General features: G+C 34.3%; 1 long non-coding RNA gene across 6 annotated transcripts in view; it reads right to left on the reverse strand.

Annotated features, from left to right (window-relative positions):
* Positions 1–111: 111 nt before the first annotated feature.
* The window catches only part of LOC110473747 (uncharacterized), a 125,063-nt gene continuing 100,365 nt past the window's right edge, over positions 112–24,809 (reverse strand). For 4 of the 6 annotated variants that reach the window (XR_014955132.1, XR_014955131.1, XR_014955133.1 and 1 more), the window contains 3 exons: positions 19,062–19,269; positions 13,360–17,418; positions 112–12,077 (listed from right to left, as the gene is read on the reverse strand). This is a non-coding gene — a long non-coding RNA (uncharacterized LOC110473747). The remainder of the gene's footprint in view (positions 12,078–13,359; positions 17,419–19,061; positions 19,270–24,809) is intronic. The other 2 variants (XR_014955130.1, XR_014955134.1) reach the window with 2 other exon arrangements.

Genomic DNA, 24,809 nt, shown 5'->3' on the forward strand with positions numbered 1-24,809 from the left:
ATATATTTTACTTGTAGATATGTATATATGCACATATATATACACACCTATGTGTGTATATATATATATATATGTACACACCTATATATATATATATATATATATATATATATATATATATATATCTAAGGATAAAATAGTTTGCAATGGCTTGCGTTCATTACTTCATTTTTAAGTTTCAGTAAGATTGTAGCTGAACATGACGAAAATGTACATATATAAATTCTTATACCTTATCCTAAAAGCACAACATGACAGTTAGAAAGAAGACTACCTGTGGTTAAATTAGAGATAGCATGTGAATGCACTCAGTTAAGACACCAAATTTAAGGAGGTTTTATTTTAAATTCCTAATTTATTCACTGAAATAAACAGGCATCCATCCTAACCCTACAGCTTCAACAAAAAGAACAAAACAAAGGTTTTTTTGTCCTCAAGATTGGATATTTGATATACCAGTATTGCTAAGATGTAACAACACACACAGGCTAATGGCTTCCTGAAGCAGCATAGTTTAAGGATTAAAGGTAAAGTTTTGATAAATGATTTTGGGGTACTGCATTTGAATGTCTGGGGTTTTGGGGTTTTTTTTGTTTGTTTGTTTGGTTGGTTTTGTTCACTTCTTTCATTAAGCTAGTGCAAGGAAACTGGCAAAATATACTTCTGTGTATCACAAAGAAATTAGAGTTGTTGCTATTGGGATTTTTCACTCCATATTCACTGCTCTGGAATACTAAAACATGATTATGTACTAACTGTTAAACTATCCAAGCAGATTTTTAAATCCATGTTATCAATTTTTTAAATCTGACTCAGATAATGGTTAGAATATTTGCTGAAACCAAAGGATAAAAGCTTATTTTAACATCTTATTTCATTCTGTGAGTGATGACCTCCTGACTACTAAATCAAGCATAAATCTCTCATTGACTGCAACAAAGACAGTATTTCATCCTGTTTATATCACTACAGTACAGAAATATATGCTCTTTTTTTTTTTTTGTCAATTGTTTTTATACAATTTCACTCTTCACTATTAATGTCCAAACCGAACTCCTTCTGTATAAGGTGACACTAACTATTTACTCCTCTGGAAACTTTCATCATGTCATGCATATTAAATCCAGTGGTACCATTACATGATCCTACACATACAATTGCTTCCTAAACAGATGTGAATGAAAAACAATATAGAAAATTCTGCAGGATCTCAAGCAGCCCACAGGGAGCTTTAGAAGCCAGCCAGCCAGGCAGGCAAAGTGCTCAAAAACACCTTTTCATCTCCAACCCCTGCTGTGTCATCCTTCCTTAGAAATTTCAATATTCCATTCTCTCCTGTCCTATATCAAAAGCCTCTCTATCAGGTAAAAATACTTTAGCAAGTATTTAAATATTCAGAAAAATTAAACCCAATTCAGAAAAATTAAAATATGAGGTAGAGGTGAGGTGGAGCAGACACTAAGGAAGGGCTGGTGCCCAAGGGCCCATGCAGACAGAATCGCTACTGCTGTGGCAGCTCTTTCCTTTCAAGTTCTCCAGGGTCAGCTGGCTTCTCAACCTTGACATTTGTTTTCTTTTTCTCATCTACATCACTTCCTGAATTCTTATCTTTCATGTCTGCAGACACTAACTAGGACATCTGACTGGTAAGAGAAGAAAAATATTAGCCAGATATGCTGACCCCCCTACATAAGGGCATTAAATAGTGTTCCTTTGGAGCTGATTTTGAAATATCTTTAAAAAAATCTTTGAAATACCTCACAGAGAAAAAAAAAGGATATATGAGATATATGATTTCAAATAACCACCATCATCTTAATTTTGGATTTATTTTTTCTTGAGTTGTTCCTAAAAAACGTGAAATAATTAAAAGTTGTTATTGTCAGTTATAGGGAGAACAGATAAATACACAGAACAGTGTAATGAAACTTCATTACTTACTCAATTGAAGCAGCTCAAAACTGTACTGCATTAGAGATATTAAAAATGTCCATTTCAAGTAAAGTAACTTTCAAATATCAGTATTTCATGTGTGTGTGTCTGTGTCTGTGTGTGTGTGTGTGTAATCCTTGTTTCTAGTTTGTATTGGCATCTTTGATAAGAAATAATATTTACAGTAAAGCATGTCTCCAATCATCATTATACTGAAGAGAAAGGTAGAAGTGGTGCAAATGAAACTGGATTTTGGTTTTAAGGAGAAATTTCCATTATATTCCATAAATGTGGAGCACTAAAAACTTGTTATGCATTAAAAAAAAGAGATGAAGCCATTCTTCTCTTTAATGTAATGATCTCTGTCAAATATGTTTTTTCTAGAAGTACCTATTTTTCAGTTTCATTCCTGTACAACTTAAGGAACAGTATTGCTAGATCCAAAACCAGTGGTTCCCACTTGGCCATAGGAAAACTGGGAGCTGAGGGAGGGAGGAGAATGAAAGTTGGATACTTTCTGCTTAATACAGGATTCAGAAAATAAAACTATATGTACAGTTGAACTTGCTAAATATTATCTATCAAATACATTCTTAATTGAATCTTTGTCATTTTTCATTGACTAATTTATTCAACAAACACTGCTTATCATAGTCAAACAATTCTGAAGATATCAAAACACTATTTGTCAAATAAATTATTTGATAAATAATGACATTCTTCAAATCCCTTAGTTAAGTGTATTTATTTGTTTGCTTCTTTATTTTCAGCTAGCTTCAACCTCTGCCATGGAATAAAGTTGCCTAAATGTGCTGATGCACATTAAAAGCATAGACAGTCCTTATTTTCCATCAGTCAATTTTTCTTAAAAAAAAAATGTTACAGAACAAGTTGTAATTGTTCTTTCCTTCATTTGTTCTTTAATACTTTCTTTGTTTGTTTCCTTTGGTCCTTCTTTCTAGCTTATCATATAATTTTCTAGAACATAATGGCTTTTTATATCATTTATATCCAGAAGGTGACTCGATATAATTTTTGAGAAATGCTTTTCAATTTTTGGCTATCTCGAAAGATTTAATTACAATTTAAATCCTCAGATATGTGTTCATAAAAACAGAATTTTGTGAATTCATGTTATGCACTAGGAAATTATCTAAGCTCTGCTTCAGTCATTTCTGTGACTGAAAATAAATTCATAAAATGACAGAGAATTCACAGTGCAGGGATAAATGAGACTATTTTGCAATTAGGGAAATATTACTATAGACAACTAGAAAGAAACCTTATCCATGACCAGGATGCTGAGCAAGTGGAAAAAGGATTTTTATCAATAGTCATGTCTTCCTCCTTTTCTATATGCCCAGTACAAGATAACTGGAACTACATTTGTAGAAGTAGTGACTATTCATGACTGCATTCAAATGCAAACAGAGCCAATTTTGAACACATGCCATACTGTAGATTTATTAACCTCGCAGGGGAAAAAAAAATTGAAACCCAAGGAAAAATCCTCCAGTGTTCAGCAACACAAGAGTAGGTTTATCAAACTAAGCATGGAAAGTTTGGATGCCACTTAATAGTTTTGGCCTTTGGCAATAGATGCCTCAGTTCTCTCTCCTTGCAAAGGAGCAGTTGTCAATGTGTTTCGATTCTATGCAATAAGTCTGCAATATTCATAAAGCACATATATCCACAAAATTCAACTCAGTACTTATTTTTTCTGTTTGTTTGACAATAAAATATTTCTAGAAATGATAAATAACTTTTGCAAACATTGACACAAATGGTTACCCTACTCCAACATCATACTCCACAGAAGCACAAGTCCCAAATTGTCCCTACTCAAAAGCCTGATTCTGAGTGACTAAGCTCTTGATAGAATTTGCCTCTTGATATTTAACCAGCTTGTTAATGATTCATCTGTAGGTAGCAATGATCTCTGTCTGATGCTACAACTCACTTAGCAGTCATGATGCTACTTTTAAGGATAAAAGCAACTGCATTAACCAAAAATATGGACATGTTTAACAAAACTGCTAACAGTATGATTTAACTATCTGAGAGGCTTAAGAAAGCTTAGAAACCAAAGTAATCCCCAATGGTAGTTTAATTTATTTACATACTTTCTGATCCTTGTTATGCTTAAACAACATTTTGAAAATTCAGCAAGATTTAAAAAAATGCAATTTTTTAGTAAATTTGTTCTTTAAAAGTCACTAATCTTTAGTTCAATGAAGAAACCCCCTTAACATATGTGAACTGCAGTATACCTGGCTGGCTTGTTTCAGGTCTTGAGGATAACATTACATCTGTCTTTTTTCCTGACTTTTTTTTTTTTTTCCAGCATATGAGCCAGACAGAATTCATACTTCAACCTCTTTGCTTCTCTGAGGCTGAGTACTGTTCCAAAATGTAAAGTAAGGGGTAGCACACTGGCAAAGCTATAGCTAGGGAGAGATTGTGCTGAGGGACAGCTCTGCACCCCACTGGGAGGTGTCAGTTTGTGCACAGCCTTGTAGACAAATGAGCTCCAGGAGGCCTTGGCTTCAAAAACAAGTCATGGCTGATCTGAGCCATACAGTTGTACTCCTTGACGTGTTCTCATCCCAGCATTCACATGCCTATTTTTCATATTTTACACAGCTTTTGATCTAAATAGGCAAGTTATCACACAAGAGGGAGAAAAGAATTGAAATTATACGGGGGAAAAAATTACAAATATATGCGCTGCTTTCTTTGGTAGGAGTTTGCTGTTTCAAGCATATGGTAGAGTCTCACAATACATATCTTGAAGGACCCTGCACTGAACTGCAAATGCCCAGTTCTGCAACCCTGCAATGACAAGAATCAATGGCAATTGTCCTGACAAATGTGACGTTTCCAGATTTACTTGTCAGTAAACAATGAGAGCAGGACTTGGAGGTAAGTGTAGTCATCATCCTGTAGGAACAGAGCCAAAGCTTGGGTATTTCCACAGCTGAAGAAAGGAGACAAAGCATCTACTGCTTTATATGAACCAAATGTCACTTGTCTTCTAAAGCTGTTTTTACTGTAATGTTGCTATTACTTGTTTCCCCACAGTCCCCATAGGTACTATAAACATTTAATTTCTACTCCAAATATTTAAATCTCAGTCAAACCTGTTAACATTTTGAAGGGTAAATACAAAGGAGATGTGCAATTGTTCTGTACAGTTCTGGGTCCCAATGAAATTCTGCATCAGCTCTAACTCTTTTTGGAGGTTTGGGGTATAGATATTTCTTAGTCATTTCAAACATAATATGTTCTGGAATAATTTAATTTTTTCCAAGAAAAGTCAGTTACAATAAATTACTGAACTTTTGGGTACTGAAGTGTTATTTCCTGCATGGTGGGTCTTTTTTCTGACCTCTTTCCAATAAATTGAAACATTTATGAATCAGAAAGCACCACTTCCTCAAGAAGCTAGAATTTTACAAGTATTTCCAGTGTTTAAAATAGCATCACTTAAATTATTAGTCTTTGTGTTATACATTATCTTATTTCTCTGTTGAGGTTAAAATGTAGCATACAAAACCTCTCCCAGGTAACAGGAAGCCAGAATTTTCTAAGAGATACAACAATTACTGTGTAATTGATCTTACACAGTAAGATCTTACAAGTGAATTCAGAACTTCTCATCCATATAAAACTGTGATAATACAAAAATATGTGAAAACAAAATACTGATCATAGAAGCCTTATAGTCTAAATAAAAATAATTATGACCAAAAATGGTAAACAATCAAACAAAAAATTATAAATCTGAATGTTTAGGATAACAAGAAAATAAAATCAATTTCCAAATTAAGAATACCCCAAATGTATGTACCCAAGAAACTTATAAGTGATTTCCATAATTACCTTCTTACACAAAAAAACTTAATTTGCTCTAAGATATCAAGAACAAAAACTTTCAGTCTTAATATAATACTGTATTTTCCTTCTCAGGGAATATGGTTTAATATTTTTAATTTGTACAGTTTGTTAGCTTTGTTAATTGTATAGCAAACAGCCTGAAAACATCACAGCTGAAAGCTATGAACATTGCTTTAAGTGTTTTTGTATTGATTTCAGACCACTCTCACAGAGTGCTTCAGCATATTAGTGCCATAGGCAGGCAATATGTGTTGATTAGTACAGAATCAATTTTATCTACTTTCATACTTGAAATCATATTTAATTAATGAGAAAGCCAAGCAAATTCTTTTTGAAAGAAAATAACTCTGATTCCTCTTTAGAAGTTCCATTAATTTATAATGTTCATTAGAACCTGAAAAATGTTGTGGCTTATCTTTTCCATGAATAGTTCCTATCACTATAAAGAAAAATTCCTTCTTTTTGAAATTGCCTTTTGGAAAGACAAGTTTCCCAAGATTCCCTAACACATCAATCATTACAGAAAATAAAAACATACTTTAAACAACCTCAGCATGGTTATACCCATAGGCACAATTTGGGCAACAGAAATTTGATATCTGGGAAAACAAATAAATATTTCTGCTTGCTATTTGCATGGAAGACAGCTGAAAAGAACCATATGTTTACTTAACTTATTTTTATAGCTTTTGTTAATTGAATCTAAAAACTGGCAGCATAATTGAATTTGATCTATCACAGAGAAATTAAACTCTATTGCACCAATATTAAAAAAAGTAGTGACTAAAATACAATGACATTTGCATTAATTGCACTATTTTTGGTGTCTTGCTTGACAAAATACTGTTATAAACTTACCTGTCACCATAAAATCCTAGAGAGATGGTGTTCACTAAGCAACACAATGTGGAAAGGTGGAAGCTGAGAGTGGTGTGGAGGCATTAAGGCAGCTTAAACTCCCCCTGTGGCCTCCTGGGAGATGAATAGGTTTATAATAACAATGACATCTAGAACTGGCACTCAGCTGATCTGCTGGGCATTCTTTGAACTGCCAAAAATATTCAGCTTGGCCAGTGCACCAAAATTACTGGCAAGCTCTCTGGAGGACAAAATTGTGTACATTATCTCATCCAGTGGTGATATCAATCAATCCTATTGTTTTATCCAAAAAAAGTCAGCAACATGTAAATCTGATGAACAGCAATTGATGACTTGTATTGTTGATCCATGAAGAAAGAGGAAATGGGGCAAATTCCAGCTCTTTTTGCTGTTCTCATATATTTCTGCAACTATATTTGCTCCACATTCTGCTCTAACTCAAGTCCCTGACCACCAAGGCTACCAGCCAAGAACCCACTGACCCATTCATTCTCCAGTTTCTGTGGGAGAGGGTTGAAAACAGAACATGAAGGAGAAATCCTGTGGTCAGGATAAAGGCAGGGAAAACACTTATCAGCTCTTGCTGTGGTCATCACAGGCTTGACCTGGAGAAATTTAAATTAATTTTTTTGGTCTGTTGTGTCAACATTTTCCCCTCATCGGATGTTGACCTTCATCGCACTCTTTTTTGGTTCTCTCCACCTCTCTCTTTCCAGAGTTTTGTGCCTTTCTTGAATACTCCTTCCAAAACGTGCCATGAGTGTGACTGAAGGGCTCAGCTGTGCCCTGTGGTTGGGATGGGCTGTGCCTGGCACGAGGCAGCCCCTGGCCTTTTCCCTTAGAGGCCGTCCCTGCAGCTCCTTCTGTCCACTCCTGGGCACCTGCAGCTGGCATGGGAATCTTACCTAGCATTTCTCTCCCAGGTACTGAAACATGTGGATGTACAATGCTTCCAGTTTGAAACTGAGCAGGGTTTTGCTTTGGAAATATAGCAAGCTATACCTACTCCCCCCATTTTTTTTTTCCCCATAAAATCAATAAATCACCAATCAAAAAAAAAAATTGCCAGGGAGAGCCCAACTGGGTACTATATAAATCATTCATTTTCCACTCATTTCTCCATCCATCCACAGGCTAATCTCTCCCTTTGTTCATGTGTGCTCCTCTTGGAAAATGTAAAGGCTTTGATGGTTGATGTTAGAAGGCTATATGTATTTGAGATTGATAGCAGTGCCTTGTTTTCTATGCAACTTACATTATTTACAGAAATCCCTTCTTTCAGTCAATGAAAGAATTATTCTCTCTCACCTTTTTGCTGGCACCTGAAATAAAGTAAATAATAAACACCACTGAGTGAAATGTTGCTGCCTTTTTATTTGACATCTACAATGCCTTCATGCAACATCATCATTTGCTACACCCTTTAAGATGTCAGACAACAGAATTTTAATTTTTTTTTAATTATTCTCTGGCAAAATGAAAAATATTGATGAAATACCTAAATAAATTAAAAGACAGATAAAGAGGTAAAAAAAGAGGAAATATTTTGCCTTAACAAGCTCTCCTGCTTTTAACTTGCTTGTAATAAAAATGATACGCTGGAAAAGAAAACCTGGAGATGGTTCGTGGAAGGTATGGAAGACAATGCAAGAACAAAGAAATACAAAACAATGGCTAAAAAGTAGGCACTTACAAAGAATCAAAGTTTTCTATCATAAAACAAAGGAGACACAGCAGAAGTTTTAGAGTTTTTCTCAGGTGCTATGCACCTGAATCAGAAACTACTGTTTTAAAACAAAACCAAAAACAAAACCAACCAAACAAACCACCCTAAATCAACTGCATAAAAGCTCCAAATTAGACTATAGTACATGGGTCAGAAAATTGATCATCCGGAATAATTTTCTGTGATATTCTCACTTGAATATGACTAGAGTTAGTAATGAAGAAAAGCTAATTTCATTTCATGGTGGTTTAGTGAACAGTGAGACAGATACAGAGAATCATTTAATATGTAGTCAATTTGCAGTGGGCAGCATTACATATAAGACCTACCTATAAAACAGTAATCCCAGTGGAGAAGTGTTGTGGTTCTGTGTAACTAGAGGGTGGGGGAGAGAATCAGGAAAATAAAAGTGAAAAAACTCATGGGTTGAGATAAAGACATTTTAATAGGGAAAGGAAATGCCACACTCACATAACCAAAGTAAAACATTCACCATTTCTGATGGGCAGGCAGATGTTCAGCCACCCCTAGGAAAGCAGAGCTCCATCTCACATCAGGGTTACTTAGGAGTACAAATATCATAATTTCACATTTTCTTCCCTTCCTTCTTCCTTCCCCATCTTTACCTGCTGAGCATGGGCCATATGGTGTGGGATATCCCTTTGGTCAGCTGGGGTCAGCTGTCTCAGCTGTGTCCTTGCAGTTTCTTGTGCACCTCCAGCCTCCTCACTGTTGGGGTGGGGTGAGGAGCAGAAAAGGCCTTGACTGTGTAATGTGGTTTGGCAATAATTAAAATATACCTGGATTATCAATAGTGTTTCCAGCATAAAACCATGACACAGCCCCATACAGAGGCTACTGCAAAGAAAATCAACCACAGCCCAGTTACCACCAGCACAAGGAGCTAAAGACTAAGGGATAGTCTGCTTCCCTGTAGCTCTAGCTCAGAGCAAGGCTGACTGAAACAGCACCACAGAGATTTGAACTGTTCCTGAGTGTCTTGTGTCATTTATGGAGGCAGAAGCAGGGACAAGAATAAAGCAGTTTTACTTATAAATAAAGCAAAACTCTACGGTAAGTCTCCTTACCAGCCGACCAGCTAAAATAATTTTGTATTCATCTATAAGGACAAATGACTTACTCTAATCTTGACAAGTTATTTTTGGTCCATTGAAGCAGGATTCTATAGGAATTTAAGTGTGAGTATAGAAAAAAGAAGAAACTAATAATTTTTGCATCCTTAGTGTTTACAAAATTGTATCATAATAAATATAAATTCATACATAAATTACAGTAAATTAGAAACTATTTTTCAAGGATTTTGTTTTATAATTTACTTAAATTTGTTAAGTTTTTATATTTACAATTATTTGACATATTTGAAGAAACAATTTTACCAGAAGGTAAAGCAGCTATTTTCACTTGGGAAGCTGACCTGTTTATTTCCTTTCAATCTTCAAGCTTCTACTTTTCCTTCTTACTTCATAAATAGAACACACAGGGCAGGGACAAAATAAAGACATTATAACCAAAATCCTGGTTTGAGAAAGACTTTTGATGTATAAGTGTATTATTCTAAAAGGCAAATTTCAACTATGTAGGCATGAAAACTTGCAAGGATTTTAAAACTGTAAATTCTAAAGCATAATCAAATTAATCCATGAAAGAGTTTGTGAGACTTTGCTGACATGGATGGACAATGAGATGCAAAGTATTGTGCAAAGAAAGATAAGCTAGCCAAATTAACATACCAGAGAAAGCATCTCAGATACATTGCATAAAGAACAGAAACACAGGAGTGTACACCCTAATTTCACAGTTAGATATTTCAAAGAAAAAGAGTGTAGAAAGATCTGAAGGTTCAAAGTTTGTGACTATGAAAATCATTCCCCAGGATTTCACTCAAGGGACTACAGAGAACAGAGATGACATTCAAAATGTTTCCTCAAAATTCTGCGTTACAAATTTGGGAACTGCATTTTACCAATATTCACAAGACATAAAGTGAAACAAAAATTACTGAAATTTATCTTGACATCTTCACCTGAAGCTTTTAGTTGGTTCTAACTTGTCCCAAAAAATTCAGCGGAAAGAAGATTCAGTTATACGCCTCTCTGCCAATGAACACAGATACTTTGACTTTCAGATGTAGAAAGGAGATGAGACTGGAAGGAGAAATGCAAGAAAAAGCAATAGGATGCTGGAGTTTTCCTAAAAGGCAGAAAGTTCTGAGTTGTGAAAATGTAAAATAAAATAGGATTTATGACCTCTCGCCCTTTTCTCTAATATTTAAGTCATAAGAATAGATTAGCAATAAGTCTTCCAAAATGTTGTGGAAAAGATATATTAAAAATAAGACAAGTGTATTGGTGGCTGAGAATTATCACAATGTTTTCCATCTATGAGAAACAGGCAAAAGTATTGTTTTGTGGGGTTTTATATTCATATGTCTATCTTGATTAAATTTTTAATTTTTCTCCATATTGAGACCAATACAAATATTGTATATGCATAAATACACACTTATACACTTAAATACGCACTTATATTGTAGCTTGCAGTTTAAGTTTTAAAATCAGAGAGTATGATGGCAGACTAAAATCAGGAATCTATCCAGAAATATTTTGAAGGCTATGTATTCTTTTATTTCATATATAACAAAGTCAAAAAAAGGATAAAATAAATTTCAGTAAATCCTTCGAGTACTTTGAAAAAGTCACAAGATCAGCTATTCATTTGCCTCTGCTTCATGAAAAGATTTTCTGAAACCACTTAATGAGTGGAAAAGTGAGAGAGAGAAAATAAGTGATCAAGACTACAACATGAAATAGATGTCAGTAAGCAGGGTTATGAAGCGCATGCAGGTGTTAACAATTGTGCAGTATGTGCGGAACGGTCACAGCTCATTTATGCTAACTTTAACATTAATATCTTGTTTAATAATGTAAATATATTTTAAGGGAGCATAGAACAACTAAGATTTATATTTTGTTTGATTTATATTTGTATTTTTTCCAGATTTTTAATTTTTTTATTTCTTACTTAATAAATATGCATGTAGACCACACATGTAGAGTACATGCACTGTCATACACATACAAATGCTATGAGTGCATACATGCAAATATATATCCCACCATTAGACAAACAAAATGCATTCTGTATAGTAAAGAATTTTTTTATAAAAGTGATACAATCCTCCACTTCAGATTAATATGCAATTACATTTTTTAAAACATGCTAAGCAAATTATGGCAACAGTGTGAACTCTGTGTTTGGAGCTCTAGCAGTGGAACACACAGAGTACTGTAAACTTGAGTAATATTTTTTCTGTCTGGGTAGTTCATAATGCTAATAAAAATTGATCTATCCCTAAAAGAAGATTTTATTTTTTTATTAACAATACAGTGAAACTAATAAGAAATGAAATATTTTATTTACAACCGTTTAAGACAGAATGGTATTCACACCCTGTTTCTGTACTCATATCCCACATACCTGCTCAAAAGCAAACACCTCTGCGGAGTCAGAACCATGCTTTCTGATAGGGAGGGGTAGTTTTGCTAACCTTATGCCAATCACCTTACACCATTGGCTTTCCTAGTGTTCATCCAGTTTCACATTTCCAAATAGCAGCATTACTCTGAGGAAAAAAAAAAAGAAAAACAGTTTGAAAAATGGAAAGAAATGATAAATGCTCCTTGAGCATCTATTAACTTGAAATTTTTATTCAGGTAATTAATAGATTCTTTTCAATGACTGCTGAATTCCAGCTGTGCAACTTCTTTAGATTCTGATATAAAGATAGATCTATCTATTTTATAAATTACCTGACACCCTGTAACTCTGAGCAGCCAGGGAGAACAAACAGATAAATAAATAAAAAAGTAAAATCTCCCTTTGTTAGAAATTACTGTTTCAATCATTCATCTTTAAACATATTTTTAGGTACATGGACATATCTAGAAGAACAATGCTAGGAAGTTGAACTTTTTACTCTTTGCCTTAGAAGTTGGCTTCTGTTTTTTTAATCTGATTTTTTTCATGTCATGAGACATAAAAGCAAACACATCAGAATACAGACTTATTTTATCCTGGAATTAGTCTTTTAAAATCTGAGAGGATTTAGTAAGAAATTTGTAGAATTTCTTCTGAATTAAATCCATTAGAGGACTTCATTTACAAATTCACTTACAAATTAATAATCACCTCTAATCAGTTCATAATATATTTTTCTACATGTACTAAGGCACATTTAAATACTAATTATTAGTAATATGAAAAATGCACATACATTAAATTAGAAGCCTGCTAAGACTTATCTCTTTCCAACAGAAAGTTTTTCAGAAAAAGAAAGCAAAACAGAATAATAAGTCAGAATTCCAATTAGTGACAAGTTTTACATATTTCACTGCAAAGGTCTATGTACAGCAGCAAACAGTGAAGTCCTCGTCATTGCATGTAATAGAGCTGCATCACAGTTATCATTTTTCAGATAATACATCTACAGCAAGAAAGTAGCTGATCATTCCACTGCATCAGAAACTGTCTCAATGTCAGTCAATAGGACCTGGATATAAGCAATTATACGTAATAATACTAAAAGAAAGGAAGATCCACAAATGAAAGGAAGAACACTTTTATCTTTAGGCAATTAGGATGTCTGAGCATAAAATGTAGCAGAATTCAGAGGAAAAGTGAGGAAAGAAAACTCCATAACTTAAGTAGAAATTACAAACCAATGGGAAATTTTTGCATAGGCTTTCAATAAGGTAGTTCTTGCTGGTTGATATTTTCATTGAATGAAGTCCAGTGCATGTTTTGGGATACTTGTTTTCCTTAAGAAAAGAAAAATGTGACCATTTGAACAAGTGAAAAACCTGATGTCTTTCAAGAAAATAAAGGAAGGAAGAAATAAACACTACCTTACAGTCACCTTAGCAGCAACCTTCACTCCATAGCAACCATTTCCTGATGTAGTGGCAAAAATGCCACAGAAGTATGAGCTCATTGATCCCATTTTGCTGCTTGGCACATTAGGAAGGTTTTGTTTTCTTTAGTATCTGAACATATAAAGAGAATTCCATGTTAGTCTTACCACAGTTTAAAAGGTAAAAGTTTATTTTGTTAGGTTTTATTTCAAGGATGCCTGGGATGACTGGCTGGAGAGTGAATGAAGTCAGTCTAATCTCTCCTTAAGAGTTCTGTCATTAAGAATGCCCAAGTTCTTCAATAGATATCAAAAAGCATTATTTTGACCTCAACAAAAGCAAAACAGATATGGAAAGTAGAAGTTATATGGGATCCAAAAGGAGTAAGTCCTGGTATGTAGTGGAGACTGCTCCTCAGCTGCCATCTTCAGCACCCAACAGCTCTAGACTCAGAGTTCAGCCCAAATCTTGTAAATACAGAAGCAAGCCATCATGAAGTGTATCTCTTTAAGCTGTGAGAAATGAAAATGGAGAAAAACAACAAAAGTATGTGCATAAGTTCTTGGAAAAAATACTCATTAGACCTTTTCTGGAAAGCCAGATAAAGAAATGCCAGGAGATATTTGTGGTCGTTATGGATATTGTTAACAATTCACAAGCCAAGAAATAAAATATTTAAAATGACCTTTTCATAGATGAGATGTAAAATTAGGACCCTGAGAGGAAGTACAAAATAATGTAAGATTCATACTCAGAAATACATGTAGAGACCCACCTTAATTGAAGTAAAGGAGGAGAAAACAGTGCACACTTAATTACAACCTCTTCAAAGGATGTAGAAGTAGATCCTGGTATGGCAAAACAAATATTCTGTGAGCTGCCCCAAAGAATTTGCACCTTCTGACACATTTCCTAGGGCAGAAGTGCAGTAGAAAGCTTGCAGCTGAATGTTTGGCATGTGAGAGTACAGTCACTATGATTCTGGTCTTGTTTACTCCCGAGAAGGCCCCTCAGAGAAGAAAATAATTCAGGATACAGTCAACATATATATTTGCAAGCAGAAGGAACTGAATTTCTTCAATTCAGCACCAAGTGAGCAGGCATAAACTGTCTAGGGCCTGGAAGGCAGAGTAAAATTACTTTGTATTGAAACAAGCAAAAAATTCAAACTTCTGAGCCAAGGAACACTGGAATGCTGTTTTGTTAAGTCAGATATTTTTCCCACCATATAAGATACAAGAAGGATGTTTCATGTCATGATTATGTCTTTAGTGCCTGTTTTGGCTTTTAAAATCCAGTGACCCTATAAATGCTGTGATAACATTTGTGTGTTACTACCTTGTGCTGCTGCAGAGATCTAATGAGTTGGACAAGCAAAATTCTGTTTCTGAGTAGGAGGGATGGGATGTGAGTTTGGGGAGTTGAGGAAGAACACAACAGTCTGAGTAGAACAATTAATGCTGTGTCATATACATTATTCATTTTTATATAAAATTCCAATGTTGTACAAGGTAGAGAGCTGTAACTGGAGATACTACATAAAAATCTTTGGTTGTGGTATAATTAAAAGACCTAGAAGGAAGAATTAAGGGAACCAACATTCACACTATAAGTTACAAAGCAAAACAGCTGAAAGGAGGAGAGTACACAGTTAAAGACAACATGCTGTAGGCTCAGAACTCATGTTGCCTACTAGTCTCACTTTCAAAATAATTTTTATATCAGGAAAGCAAAAACAGATTTTCCATTGGGCATATTTTTGTCCTTCTATACTAAATTCTGGGTGGGAAGTTTTCAGGAAGGCCTGGGTCCTAGATAAAATAAGCAGCTAGAGATCAAATTGAAAACTTAAATGATGAGAGTTATGCTGATAAATTGGAATAAAAATGTATTGTGTAGATCACAGAAGCATAAAGTTAGAAATATTTAGAGCACTGCACAGTTGATATTTTAACACATGCTCAAGCTATTTTAAACAAAAGAATGTCTAATGATCAAACAGCTAGATCTAAATAAAAAAAAGTTATAATTTTATAATTTTTGTGATTCAAAAACAAAATACAAGTATTTTGGTAACATAAATTTTATGTATCATCAGTTATGTTTGAATATCATCAAATTAAGAAATGTTCTCCTCATATTATAATATAAAATGTCAACACACATAGATGACTTTTATCAACTTGTACATACCTGAAATTTTCTGGTAGATTTATGCCAACAATAATACAGTGCTTCCCAGTCTGTACATAAATTCTTCTATAAATATTGTAAGCTGTTACTGATTGGCAAGAACTGTTTAGGCTTGTCCTATCATTAATGTGGAGTCTCAACTGTATGAAAGAAGAGACTTTTAGATTTGTCATAGTGTGGAACTACAGGCTCTGATTAAACCACTGTAATTTTTTTATTTGAATCATTAGAAATGCAGTTTAGGACTAAGGATTGACTTCCAGACATCCCCATTCATGTTATGCATATGTTTAGCACTACTTCCAGTGTTGGAATAGGAAAGGATATAATATTTTCCCTTCAGGTGAGGTTGGCTGAGGTGACAGAGCCTGCCTTCTGCTCTCCCCCAGCCATCAATTCTCACAAGGGATCATGTCCATGAGGAAAGAAATCGTAAAATTGTTGCTGTTACCCAGCAGTCTATATTGTCAGCAATGATCATACTTTCAGAATGAAAATAACTACTTCTGAAACCAAAATAACAGAGAGTGCTGAGAGCCAAAGAAGTTGGGAATAATACAAAAAAAAAAAAAAAATCACAGATTAGACAGACCAGATCAGGACTCTATTATCTACTCTTTATATATCACAAGTTTTTCTGTATTTTCTGCTCTGAAATTCTAAAAAGCCATTTTTTCATATAGTGAATGAAAAGCTCACAGGATGTTTTCAAGAAGATCTGTCTGTTTCCTTTTTAGTTGCACAATGCCTGTGAACACTGACAGGAGAAAACTTTCAGGATAAGAAAGTATCTCCTTCCCCTTACTTTCCCAGTGAAAAAGGTGTTTAGCTTCCTGTGTATTCTAAAATCCAACTTCCTTCTGTGCATGTATTTCTGAAAATGGAGAGAACAGGAACTGATGCATTAATGTGACAGTTACGCAGAAACACAAGAATGGTAACCCATTAATAAACATAGCACAAAATTATGTGATTACCCCCAGATGTAAAGATCTTGTAAATTTAATTTAGTTACACATTACATTGGAGAAAACATATTCATAACTTTTTTACCTGTTTTGCATTAAATGCAAATCTTAGTCAATTACATAATCTTTATATAAAAATAGATTAAATTAGGATTATTTAGGTAGAAAGTCACAAATGTTAAGACATGAAATATTAACATTTCCTTGGACAATTGTAATTCCTTTGTCATTATGCTTATGACATGACCTTCAGCTACAGGATCACATATATTCACCACAGGCTATTGCCTCACTCAGGACCAAAGCTGCATAGAAAATGAAAATGTGACCCATTAAGTGTCTGCCTTTGCAAATGAAACATTTCTGAATCTCCAATGATGTTTTTCAATTTTCTTTACTACATACTTTTTTGGCTAGCAGCAGAGTATTACATTGTTTAAGAATTTACACTCAGGATAAATTAAACATTTTTGTTTTATTTGTTTTCACTCTGTTGCAAGCTAACATGAGTTTACAAGACTTTGGGACAAATTGTCTTCATGTCTTTCATGATGCCTCCATACCTATGCCTGAGTTTGCACACCTTATTCAATACCAAATAAACAGAGTTAAACCACAATCAGTCAGTACTCTGCTCTTCCTAAAATATTTCTTCCATCTAAATCACATGGTTTTACTGAAATTTGAATGTCATCTCAAAGAACCATAAGAACTTCTGCCTATAAAGAAATTTCATGTGAACTGCTTTACCAACCATTACATATGGCTTTCCATAGATCTTACATACATGCAGAAATTTTATAAAAAATTGTCACTACTTACCAGGTAGGAAACCAAAGCCCTTAATTTGTTCCTGTTGTTCCTAGGAATAATAGCTCCTAGTTTATTTTTCCTAGAAAATATTGGTACAATATTTTCATGTTACCAGGCCTTTCCTTTAACACCAACAGGATACTAATTAAGAAAACGTGCCATTCTTGGGATACTAATTTGTGATCATTAAATGGTACAGACAATTATTTTAAAATTAGCACTTCTCTATCAGTATATTTTCAGCAGTTTTATTCTTTCTTTGCAAAGAGGAAGCTCAGGGAAATTGGGTGTCCTAACTCACAACTTGCCAGCATGAGTATCATTGAGAGCATTTACTTGAGATACCAAGACAACATTTCTTTTCCTGTAAACTGTAGTGCAAAGCTGTCAGAATCTGCTCTGTTCCTGTGCAAAATGAACTTGTGCCGCTGTTACATTGTCCTGACTGATATAAGGATTATAAATTATTCTTAGGCATGTACTCTTAGCTTTGTAATTTGCACGTATTTTGGAAGAGTTCTGAACATTTATTATGCTCATAACCTAACCTCCCCAAGCATTCATCACCTGATGGGAATAAAGAGTCTATATAAAAGCAACAGAAGGAGCCTCTCTGTAAACCTAGACTTCCAGCTGTAGCATCAAATTGAGTTAGCCATTTATCTTATCTCTTTTCCATAGCTTATAGGCTCTATGAGTTACTCATTTAATCTTCTTTCAGTTTGCCATTTATATTTCCCCTTACAGGCATTATATCTTTTTGATGCTTGAATTTTTAAGTGCCATATAACAGCTTCCTCCTCAAAAATTATTTTCAAAATCTATCCAGGCATATAAAGACAAAATTCTTCAGATCAGACATGTCTTGTAATTGCATTGGGTTTTGAGTGTGTCTTTATGCTTGATTTTCTGAGGCAGAAAGTGTCATGACATTGGTAAATAGAATGGAAATTGTTGCAGTATGGCCCTCAGAGAAATCAGAGAAATCTCTCTGTCACTCACCTTTATTGCACTGGGCCTTTAACCAGAACCCACTGCAGTTAGCTTGGTTAGCTTCAGACAACTTGGTTATCTCAAGATAACAATGTGGTAATGAACACTTAGTTTGTTATCTTAAGATCAAGATTTTGTCAAGGTTCCCTGGATCTCTGTTTATCACCTGGTTCCCTGATGAAAATTAAGGTGTCCAAAACAGATTTAAAATTCTTACCATGGGACAGAGGCTGTGGGCATTAAGATACTTCTTTTCCAGAATATTTCAGTCTTTCTGGTACAGCCTTCTAGCTCACAATCAGGATAACCTGCACATGACTCTCTAATTAGACTTTGCCAGCTTTGTACTGGTAGTTGCAATATTGAATACTGCTTGGTTTAGATTTAAATTTTCTTTTTTGCTGGTTCTCTTTCTGGTTTTTATTTGTTTTTGTTGTTATTTTTAAAAATTTTGTCTTTTAATTCCCTGCACACTGTAGTCAGCCATGGCTACCTCAGCAAACTGTTGGCACAAGCAGGATGTGCCACCCCTGAGTGTTTCACTGCTGGTGTTCAGTGATGATGCTTGAGTGGAAAGTAAGGCACCAGCCATGGAAACTGCTTTCATCCATTTCCTCTGTCAAATTATAACAGCTTCAAAAGAATTTTAAAAAAATCTTTTCATTCTACTACTAAGCATTAGAAAAATTTTGCTGCAGGGAGCTGCTGGCAGATGAGAACTATGCTTACCTTAAGGAAGCTGCCATTCCTATAACTTGCTCAAAATTGATGGAAGGTAACTTGTACATAAACCATCCCTTTCTCATTTGGTGACTCTTCATTTAGAAAGATGCATTCTGCAAGCAGAGGATAGATCTTTTGAAATCTAACAATTTCCTTTGTGTTCAGCTTCAGGGAGGTCACCAAGTGATACCACGTGCTGAAGTGCAGAACAGTCCTGATGAATTAAAAAAAATAAAAGGAAAAGAAAAAAAAAGTAAAAATCACCAACATTGAAAAGAAATAAGTGATTGCTAAATACAAAGGGATCAAATAAAAAAATTGTGTCTGCCTATGAACCACACAATAGCACAAAACACTTTATACCGTTCTTTCCAGCTGTAGGTCTGAAAAGCCTCAAAATTCAGAGCTCTTCAGCAATTGCCTCAGGCATACAAAAAGGCTAAACTGAAATTTGTGTAGCATTTTAATGAAAAATGTTAGTCTTGGGAAAAGCCTGAGACTTGAGTTTTATTTTTATGTTTCCTAGTTTAATGATAAAGCAGGAAAAATAAATATTTATTGTTTTTCTGTTAAGCCATTTTTATCTAAGCCATTTGTTCTCAGTGACAGTAAAAGAATGTAAAATATTGAAAGTAAATTATTTTAAAGTCCCCATATATAACTCACAAGTACGAAAATTCAAGAGATATTAAGAGGTCTTTATTTTCATGTGATTTTTTGTCTCTGCTTTCTTGATTAATCTAAGACTATAACTTTCTCTAAGGCAAGCTTTTAAAAATTCAGAGGTTTAGAAGCTGCTGTGAAATACATAGGAAAGATAAATGGATAATGAATATTACAATGGAATATTATGTTACATCTACTGTAATTATCTGTGCTACAATATAGGTAAAAATATTACCTGTTTATTAATACATTTTCAAAGGTCATTACTAACTTTCCTGAGGCATGACAAAATATATGTGACTAAGGGGTTTTTTTCCTATGAAAAAGTTGTGGGAAAAAGATCAGTACATAGACATTCAAGAAACTGAACTTTTAAGTTCAGCCATGTTTTCAGGAAAAAAAAATAGAATACCATATCTTGTACCAGTAATACATTATGTATGTTTTTTGTACAGGCTTTGAATGTTTTGCTGATGAGTAAGGACAGGCAAGATTTTGCTCTGTGTTTTTCCTGTCATGCAGAATACTTTTTCTGAACAGAATTTGAAAACCTGGTGCATTTTCTAGTCTCTATGGATATCTCACACCTGGATTTCTGGAGAGAATGAATAATAAATAACATAAGAATTGGATATAACAACAAAGTATTTTGATGCATTCAACATCCTTTATAATTTATACAGTGAATGTATTATCCAGATGTGTGTCATGATCAGGAGTAATTCAGACACATTAGATTCCCAGTACCTGTGCCACACCACATGCATGCACATAATTCCTATCCTAGAAATAAAAATGCCAACCATTTTATTTAAGGAGAGCCATGCTGTAAATGATCCACCTGCCCAGCGCTTAAGCTTTTGTGCCAGGAGTAGTTTCCTGTATAAACTGTTTCTCCACTGATTTTGGTGTTAATAGATATGTTTTTAAAGAAAAAAAAAAGGATTATTTAAAGACTGAAAAGTACAAGATTAGAAAAATTATTATAAGTGTTTGTTTTATTTGATTTTTATTAATTTCCCCTAATTTCTTTTTTAATCCTCTGCATCAAAGTCTCACAACAGTTGTTTTCTGGAATCATAAATTTAATCCCCAAACTGTTAAAATAAGGGATAAATATGAGAAAAGTGTTACCTGCTTCAGCAGCATAAATGCAAACATTTATTTTGATCACATTAGTACAAGTCAAAACAGTGTAAATTATATTACTTGCACTTGTTAAAGAAAGCTCTTCGCATTTGGATGCACAGACATGATGTCAATATGAACACATGAGGATTTATTCTCATTGGAACTGACACCTTGCCTCTCTGTAATCAACCATCTGAATCTTACTCACTGAGTTATATTCCAGAAACAAACTTTAGACAGATAGAACTTCTTCCAAAGGAATCTTGAATTTTTATGGGAGATGTCTTTTATCGATAAGGATTTGTTAATATTGTTCTGGGGCTTTTAAAATTTTATTTAAAGTAAAAATTCATACTGTTCATGGTATCACATATATAATCTTTTTTTTCCCCATTTTTAGATTCAAATTCACAAATGCTGTGGAAATCTGGTCTTTTGTTTGAGAAGTAAATTCTCTGAGGCAAGCTAGCTTTTTTTTTCCCTTCTGCAGCACAGAACAGGGACAAGAATGTATCAGCAGAAGCAAAGGACAGTGGAGCAATGTTCTCACCCATGTGCCTAGTAGAGAATTCATCACTGGAGCTGTTTCCCATTTCAGAACCTCACTTGAGAAAAGCAAAGGAGACCTGCCATAGCAAGGAGGGAAAAACATTTCTTCCTCTTTTGCATTCCATAAGACATAAAGCCATATGGCCTACCTCATTTTACACTCTTTTAAGACCTATCCTTACATAAATGGAAAAAAAACCCACGTGTACTTACTTATACTTAATCTGACACAACTCTGCACTCCATAGTCTAAAAGATTCTAAAGCTATTAGGTTCCATCAGCATCTGTGTACCAGCAACAAAGTGCTTCAAGAACATCAGAATCAATAAGACATTAAGTCATGAGTATCTTATTGTTGCCCAAATTGGCATAATTATACTAGGATATAAAAACAAATTGTCATTTAGATAATCTTGCTTTCCGTTCACTATCAATTTAACCTGGATGCAAACATACCATTAAGTGTTGTGTACTCTAATTGAGGAAAAAATGTGATTTTGATAGACAATGACCAGATGAGAAAAGCAATTAAAAATATATATATAAACTGATAGAATATACTGAGAAAAGGGTTTTATAAAGCCCTGGGGGGAAAAAACCCAACAAACCAAAGAGATGAACAAATAAACTACCTCTCCCACACACACAGCTTTTATCAGATATTATAATTTTCAAATCCATATAAAAATACTTTAAAGCACAAAAACTTATTTTCTTGATAGCCCTGGAAGATTCAGACATATTGGGTGTCAGAAAAACTCTGGAATTGTAAAGGAACCGTAGGGAAGTCTTTTCTAACAAGCACAAGAATAGACTCCCAAAGGAGCCTAAGCATCAGAGATCAATATAGTTGTCAGGAGTCTCTCATTCCATGTGTCTGTCTGTCTATCTTCCATTTGTCTACTGGAATATAGTATCAAAGAGAAAATAAGTAAAGCTCTTTTCTTCCTTCTGACTGAGATTTTTCCATTTTAACTCTCTTTTATATGGAGAAGCATTTTTCAGTCCCTGCTGTCCCTGCCTATCAAAGAAAAAAGCAGGCAACAGCTGGCTGATCAGAAGTCAGTATGACAATCTGACACACAGAGTGGCAATCAACAGAGCTACAGCAGAGCAAAGCCAGAGTAAGATGAACACCATATTCTGAATCTTCACTTTTCTAACCATAACATAGTAGTCTTTTACCCAAGGCTTTCTTCCAGATCAAATGAAAATATGAGACAATGAAAAATCTTTCATATGCTCAGCCCTTACCTAGGGAGTTTATGCAACTGCAACAGAAACAGAAGAAAACACCAGCTTTATAAAACCTAACTTTAAGAATTTAAAATGTTACTTCAATTTCCTCTTCCCACATTGCAACTCTTCACCAAAAAAAAAAAAAAAATCAGAATACTTCCACAAAATGGCCATACCTTTAATTAGTTCCTTCACTGTTTTTGATGTATATACTTTGATCTACATCAGATCAAAATCTGCCCTTTTTGTTTTCACACCTTTGTTGTAAGTAGTTGCACTAGTAATAAATTTTCTGAGGTAAATCAGATAGAAAGTAATAACTTTTTTCCATTTCAGACTCCTATTTTACATTTGTTTTTCTGCAGTCTTGCTATACAATATAACTTGAATGCAAGTGCAACATGTGTGGTTATGTTTCAATAGAAGAAATGAAAAATGGGATTATTTAACATCTGAAGAGTGAGCTCCTTATACATAGGATAAGAAGTACAAATATTCCTAATCTAGTTTTGTGACATGATGCAACATTGCTTGAAGTATAAAAATTATGCACGTGGCTTTAATTTGACTGGTTTTGATTCAAGGATATGGGGGAGATGGGAAACAAAATCAGTTATGGACACTGTGCTTATGGATTGTTGCTCTGCAGGCACAGGTCAATGACAGCTGGCCTTCAAATAGTCAGGGAAAATGACTAATATACAGATGAATGAAACTGAAAATTAAAATATAGTATTCAGAACGTGGGAGTGACCTATGGTAAATATTTAAATGTGATCAAATACAGATCACTATAATATAGATGCTCATATCTATATATATTGTCATCTGCTTTCCCTTCATAACTAGTGGAGACAAAATTAGAATATAATTCATCCTAAAAAGGATATTCAAAATATCAGATTAATTAATACCTACCTGCAACTTCCTAATTCTCTTTATGGACTGTAAAAATAGCTTTTGCTGATTATTTCAGATCTGCACAATTCTAGTCTAAAATTAGGTGAGATTAATACCACAAATAATCTCTTATTATTACCTGAGCTAGCTGTTAAAAGCTAGCTATGACACTTCATGAGGCCTGCAAAACACATATTTGCAGGATCATCTTTCCCACAGTGAGAAAGCCAGAGAGAGAAGCAGACCTCTTCTCTAAAGTATACACTGGCTGGATATATGCAGAGTGTAAAAAAAAACCTGGTAGCTTTGCAACTCACCTTTCACCAGTGAGACCATGAAATGTAGGCAAGTAAATTCAGTTTTCTTAAATTTTCTACCTTTCAGATTAGTAGACAAGTTGTAGGGGGATTTTTGGTAGGAATCACACTGAACAATTGAAATAATCTTCCTAAGCATGAGAGAAACTTACACAACAGCAGTAGCTAGTGAGCAAAGACAGATGATATTCTGTGTTTTCGAAGATGAGGAAGTCATTTCCAGAAAAGAAATTACAAAGAGGGACATTATGTATTCAGCTACAATTAATACTTCTAACATGTCTTGGAAACTCATTTTCCATAGAAATCAGTTATTCAGATAGTTGTTCAGACAGTTCACAGTATGCTTTGCAAATTAATTGGAAACCTCTGAGAGTACATTGATGGACATGTATAAGACACATAGCTATTTAATTTTTCTAAAAAAAGAAAAAAAATCACTGCAGACTTATTTTTTCATATTTTATGCAGATGCTACTGCCATGTTTTCTGCTTAACAAAGAGCTCCTTGTTTCTGAGATATGAAAGACTGTTTACCTATACTCTTTGACTTTATTCAGCTGTGCCACATTTATGTGAAATTTTTTTATAATATACCTAAGACAAATTACTGGTAGATCAGCTTCTCAAAAGTTGCTGCTGCTTCCTGAAGCTGCTGCACATTTATAATCACATCTAGTTTCAGGCAAAATAAAACAATGAAACAGGAAAGCTAGAAATCTTAATTTAAGCTTAATCCAGTGCTCTGAGGTATCCAAGACAACCACACAGGTCTTGCCATCTCTCAGGAGTTACAGAGAACCTGTGCCCTCCTGGGTCCTTTGTTAGAGGCTGGGTCAGATATCCAAAAACACCCAAAACCCTTGATGGCACCTCTGTCAAGGCACTGTTGTAAACAGAGAAATGCAATTTATTTTGAGGGAGAACAGTTTAAACTGTCCCCTGGATGAA

Source organism: Lonchura striata, chromosome 4 (genome assembly GCF_050655825.1).
Source record: "Lonchura striata isolate lonStrDom1 chromosome 4, ASM5065582v1, whole genome shotgun sequence".
Taxonomy (NCBI): domain Eukaryota; kingdom Metazoa; phylum Chordata; class Aves; order Passeriformes; family Estrildidae; genus Lonchura; species Lonchura striata.